Source organism: Lupinus angustifolius, chromosome LG06 (assembly GCF_001865875.1).
Source record: "Lupinus angustifolius cultivar Tanjil chromosome LG06, LupAngTanjil_v1.0, whole genome shotgun sequence".
Classification (NCBI taxonomy): Eukaryota; Viridiplantae; Streptophyta; class Magnoliopsida; order Fabales; family Fabaceae; genus Lupinus; species Lupinus angustifolius.
Window position 1 is genome coordinate 31,910,571 of NC_032014.1, and position 6,699 is coordinate 31,917,269.

Genomic DNA, 6,699 nt, shown 5'->3' on the forward strand with positions numbered 1-6,699 from the left:
ATCTTCTACATTAATTAATCCAGATACCTATTGGATAATACCTATGCATTATTAACGTGAAGATTTATATAAATAAATATATGATTACAATTTATTGATATTGCTTATATTTAAAAGATAAAATATTATATTTATTATTGATTCTTAACTTATGTACAATAATCTTAAATAACAATTTATATATGAAATATATAAAATATGATTTAGAGTTAAATTACAAAAATTAGTCTCCTACAGAGAATCTCGTATATCAATAAGACCCTAAATCAGTTGCATGATTAAGATCTTTTGACAATTAAACTCCTTATATTTTATGCAATGCTTTTAATTTTTTTTAAGGTTAGGATTAGGTTGGGTTTAAAAACAACTTATATACTTTTGATTCATGCGAAAACTAAATTAATTAGGTTACTAGTTCGTGAAACGTTTTTGGGGAGCTTTTTGCTGCTTCTACTTTTATGAATGTAAAATAGTTTTGATATATTAATCATCTGGCATATTAGTTGAAACAGTAACAACGACGTGTTAAGTTGGTTTTGGGAGGCAACTTTTAATATTATATAAAAAATTCTCAACTTCTCTTTAATTGTCATGGGTCAAAAAATACATTTTAATCAGGATCAAAAGTAATTCATTAACTCCTCTGCTATACTTATGTGGATGGGTCATGCTTGGAGTAAGTCTCCTATTATTTGTCTTATTTTCTTAAACATGATTTAAATATTTATAGGGTTATTATTCTCGTTGTTGATTGGGTTTGAGGTAGAATCTTTAACTAAAATCTTACTGAATTTATATGTATCATATTAGACTAAATATCATAGGTTCAATCTCTAGGCACAACACTTGTTAAGAAGAAGCGTAGAAATAATTTTCTCATCCATAATATGAGGATGAGGGTATACCCTTCTTTATATATAAAAAGAGAATACTCATTGCAAGTAATAAGTATTTGTCTGTCTAAGGATTAGTGAAGCCTCTTAATACAAGGTGCTGAATTTTCTCTCTCCCTTATGAATTACAGTAAATATATATTCTCTCTTTTGGTGTTTTTTATTATATTTTGGATTTTTATTTCAAATATTTTAATATTTTAGAAATCGAAAGTTTTTCCCCCTTTTTTCTAGCTCCACTCTTATGCTCATATTCTCACTTCATATGTATATCTCTTCCTTAAATGTATTATTCCCTACAAATTTATTACTCCAAATTAAGTGATGGTATTTTCATCAAATTATAATAAATTTTTACAATATTTAATAATTTCTTAAATTGTATGCAAAATTTTATACAATAAAATATGAAATAGGGAGATGATAAAATAATTTCTATGTTACTGGATGCACATACTTTTGCAGTGATGATAAAATAATCAATTGATCTAATATTATTAAGAAGGCATTGGCCACCCTTCTCTTCTTCCCCATATATCTATCACTTTTAATTTGGATGCTTTTCACGCAATGTCTTTAATTTAGAACTTTATACATGCATGCATGCATGCAACATATCCAATAAAACATGCATTGCCACTTAGTAAATCATCAATATTTGCTAAAGAGAAAGGAAAAAAAGAACAAGGTATACCTTTAATCATATATATCTTTAATAATGGTTATTAATTTGCTTAATTTGGGTTGGGGGAGAGTGCCTTAAGAGTTGTTTTGAAAGATTGTTTCAGGTTACTTTGAATAAAGATGCTTGCATTAGCTCTATGGGTGAATGGAGGAATGGGGTTTGGTGTTGGCTTCTGAATTGGCGAAGGTCTTTATTTCTATGGGAGCAAGATGAGGTAAATGATCTTCTTAATAAAGTGGAGGAGGTGAGACTCGTCCAAGGCAATGAGGATGGGTGGCTTTGGGTCCACGATAAGAATGGTACCTACTCGGTTCGTAATGCGTACAAGGTACTTCAAAATGAGGTCAGGAATGATAATTATCTGCATTATAAGAGATTATGGGCTTCCAATGTCCCATCCAAGTTGAAATGTTTTACGTGGAGACTTTTTGTGGGAGGTGTGCCTACTCGGATGAATTTGGCTAGACGCGACATTATAGGATCTCTTCCCTCGACTCTATGTGCCTTTTGTGGTGAGTTAGAAGAATCTTCTGATCATCTGTTCTTCACGTGCTCGTTGTCTTACAGTGTATGGCAGAAACTTTACTCCTTGTTCGGCATCTATTCTATTCTGCCTAGTAGTACCGGAAGCAATTTTCTATCTCATTGGCACTTGTTCGGGGAGGCAAAAAAATTTCATCAACAATGGATGACCATTTGGTTTGTCACTATTTGGTCCTTGTGATTAGCTAGAAACAAATTTATCTTTGAGGAATCTTCTTTTAATCTTGATGAGGTAATGTTCATTATTAACCTTCATTCATGGAATCTTCTTAGTGCTCGATTCGAAGGGTTTTCTTTCTCCTTTTTGGAATGGGTTTGGAATCCATCTAGTTGCATTTCTTGTATAGTCATCGTCTTTGTGGATAGGAGTACCACTTGTTCTCCTAACTATTTATTTTTTAATAAATTATTGCTGATCAAAAAAAATTTGCTTAATTACTAGAGTTTTACATTACAAGTGGATGATTGGGTCTTTGATGAATTCCATTGATGAAAAAGTGATCCATGTCAAAAAGGACAAAAGTTAATTATGAATAAGTAGTAATTTTTAAATTTCATCTAATTTCAAATCTTGTTTTATCAAACAACACGAACTTAATAAATTACTTACACTATACATGTTTCTAGCCACATGCATACTTACAAATTCACTACAAACTCATTGCTATATATAACAACTTTACATATACACACAACAACAAGCTTATAACTATTAAATATAGTGACTTGATAAAACAAAATCTACTCCTGAATTCCCAAAAAAATATACACATAAAAGTAGTAACTTTAACCATTTTTTAAATAAAAAATGAACTCATTGACACAATGGGTCCCATGACCCTGCATGTGTGACACATGTACAAACCAGCCCACCCCTAAAGTGAGCGAAGAAGTGGGTATATTTATAAGGAAAATGATTTTTTGACCCAAAATATATTTCAAATCATATCTCGAATCAATGAAATTGGAGTAAAAACAAAAAAACTAATAAATATTTAATTTTTTAATTAACATAATATATTTTTATTGATTCAAGACATAGTTTAGAATAGAGAGATCATTTTCCTATTACAAGTTTTGCAAGGTTACACTGCAGCTTTTAGCTCTTAACTACAAACCCTAACAGGGGCCACAATGGTACAGCTCCTACATTAAATTCAACACCTCAGAGTACTCACACTTCTGCACATATCATCCCATTTCTGTTTAGATTCCCCTCACGCCATTATTTTCACATTTTAATATAACCTCTTTGTAAACTAGGGCTACAGCTAGAAACCCTATAAAGGTTATAAATATGGCAAATTTATTTTGTAGGTGTATTTTGACTAAAATAATAGATTCTTAATGCACATTTAAAATTATTTATCAAACTAGTGTACTTTTTAAAAAATCGGCAACTGGATCACCGACTTTCTTGTTTTTTTTTCTACTGTAAAAATAACTCGGTACTTACATTGCGAGTCTTGGATTATATATATATATTATAATAAACTAGTTACTAGGAAAGGAGTTTCCAATTTTTGTTATTTTTTTAATAATTTCATGTTAAAATTGGAACTGCAAATGGAGTTTTCTAATTATAATTTTTTGTGTTTTCCCTCTAAATGGAGTTTTTTAATTTTTGTACTTTTCTTTTTAATTTTTACTTTTCTTAAACATACAATAAGATTAAAGTTTTTGGACTTAAAGAAGAGTTGAGAAAGATGAGTAAAGTAAATCTATATGTCAACTAGTTCATACTTTCTCACAGAAGATCTATTATTGATAGGATTTTATTTTTTATTAATTATATTATTTATTTCTTATTTTCTTCTATACAATTTTACAAAAAAGAATTTGTGATCAGGGTGCTCCTTCAAGTACTTTAGTCCCTTCTAATTATCACTACATATACTGAGTGTACTACCACAACATGTCGCATGAGATATTATGAACCAATTGACATGTAGATTGATACTAACTTTCTTTAATGATCTCTGTCAACTCTCTTTTATGACAAAAACTCTCATTTTATTACATGTTTGAGAGGAATAAAATTGAAAAGAAAACTACAAAAGTTATAAAATGGAGTTGAAACTACACCTTAACATGAAATAAAAAAAATGGAAAAAGTGCCGTTTTTAACATGAAATTGTTAAAAAAAATAACAAAATTTGAAAACTCCTTTAGTAGGGACGAGTTTGTGTTTGCAGCAGGAAAAAAAATAAGAAACTTGGCAATCCAATTGTCGAGTTTTTAAAAAGTGCACTAATTTAGTAAATAATTTTAAAGGTGTATTAAGACCGTAATAATTCAGTCAAAGTGCACTAACAAAAAGTAAATTAGTCTTATAAATATTCCCTTGGTTCCCCTACATCTTTTATCTTTCTCATTGGCTTGTATACTAGCTAGTACTTTGAGACTCAGAGACATGGGTCATCACTCTTGCTGCAACAAGCTGAAGGTCAAAAGAGGGCTATGGTCACCTGAAGAAGATGAAAAACTCATCAACTACATCACAACTTATGGACATGGTTGTTGGAGTTCTGTTCCAAAACTTGCAGGTACTTACACAACTTATTTTACCTCCTTTTATTCATTTCAGTTTTGATATTTGTATATACTATATAGGGTTTTAAATTCATATAAGTTTATATTTGTAGTCTTATTTCTGCTTCTTACCTAGCTACTTCTTATTTTGGTGTATGAACATTTCAAAACTAACAACAGAAAATGCATTTCAGTGTTGTATATATAACATTTTTCATCTTATTTTCTTTAGTTCTCAAACTCTTGAGCTTCTTATTTCATGCTATATATATATATATGCAGGCCTAAAAAGGTGTGGAAAGAGTTGCAGATTAAGATGGATAAATTATCTTAGACCTGATTTGAAACGTGGAAGCTTCTCTTCTCAAGAAGCAGCTCTCATTATAGAACTCCATAGTATTCTAGGCAATAGGTAATATTTCAGCTATTGCTCTAGCTAGCTTCTTTTTTTTTTTTACCTTTTTCTTCCTTTAATTTTTCACATTTTTTCTTTACATGAACAACAGTGCAACATCACTTTTTCTGTATGAAAATATTGGAGTAGGAATATTCTCAATTACCTCATAAAGAAGTAATGTTTTTACTCTAAATTTCAAAGATAAAAATGTTATTACATGTCAAATAGAAGTATATACATGTCATTATATTTTGTTTGTTTTTTCATAACACTTTCCTTTCCGATAGTAATAGAGAGAAGTGTGGCTCGAAAAATATAATTCTCCCTTTATTCAGTTTTCAACAAGAAGGGTATTGTCATTGGACAGGTGGGCGCAAATCGCCAAGCATCTACCTGGAAGAACAGATAATGAGGTGAAAAACTTTTGGAATTCAAGCATAAAGAAAAAGCTTCTTTCTCATGATGTTATTCCATCTTTATCCACTTCTTCTGGTAATGGTTCTATGGAAAGTTTCTTCCCTTTAAGTACTGAAAACCCTATTCTTATTAACTCTCATCTTCATAATCACCTAGACCATTTGTACCTTCCAATCTCATCCCCAATCCTACAAGGTAGTTATGATCATAATGGTATCAAAATAGACATGAACAATTATAATTCCAATTTCCTACATATTCAGAATCCAATGCTACAAACAGTATCATCCAATAATCCATCTTTCTTTGAAGATTCTTGGTCATTGGGAAGTGTACCTTCTCATCTTAATCCAAATCAAGAAACTCAACTTACCAAAAGTGATGCCACTACCCATCATTATAATATTGTTGAGAAATTCATTAATCCAAGTACAATGCAGCATTATGACTTGGTGGAACCCAACATTACTGTGCCAAAAGCATGTGACAGCATTGAAGATTATGTTTATACTATTCCATATAATTCATCTGCTTCATCACAAGAACATGAAGCTCTTGAGAGAATTCAGTGTTATATACCTAGTATTTGTCCACAAGATGATCAAACTCTAGTTGCAACCAATCAGGTGGAGTACATTGATGCTCTCATCATTTCATCATTTCATCATTCCAATCAACAACAACATCTTCATCAATAGTTACAAAACCAATCATTCCTTCAAGTCTTCAACCTTGGATTACTATTGAGCATTGATATTTGGTACTCCATACATAATTAATAGGGTTAATTTTTATGTATATTACCCTCTCAAAACTCCACAAGATGGGAACCTTGTGCATTGGCCGGAATGCCCCTTTATATAATTGGGTCGTGGTAGAGTCTATTAATGTGACAAACTCAATTAATTCTCCCTTGCATTTTAAGGCCCAAAATAATTAAAATTATTGTATGCATTTAATTATGTCCTGAAATTTGGAATAAGATGGTGATAGTAGAGAGTATATCTCATTGGCAAACCTGAGCCATTGCTAGTTCAGTATGTTGCAATATATGTTGGTTGATGAAGTTCCATAAATATGTGACTAACTAGGTCCTACATTTTGTGGTTAAAAGTAAGTATAATATGTGTATGGGTTATTATTATGGAGTACTTATTGTATATTGTTCTACCAATATTATGGCTACTAGTTGTGCACTTTCAGTTGACAAATTGTTCCATATATAGCTTCCT

At 30.7% G+C, this 6,699-nt stretch overlaps 1 pseudogene; it reads left to right on the forward strand.

Moving 5' to 3' along the window:
• LOC109351000 lies at positions 4,506 to 6,265 on the forward strand (annotated as a pseudogene).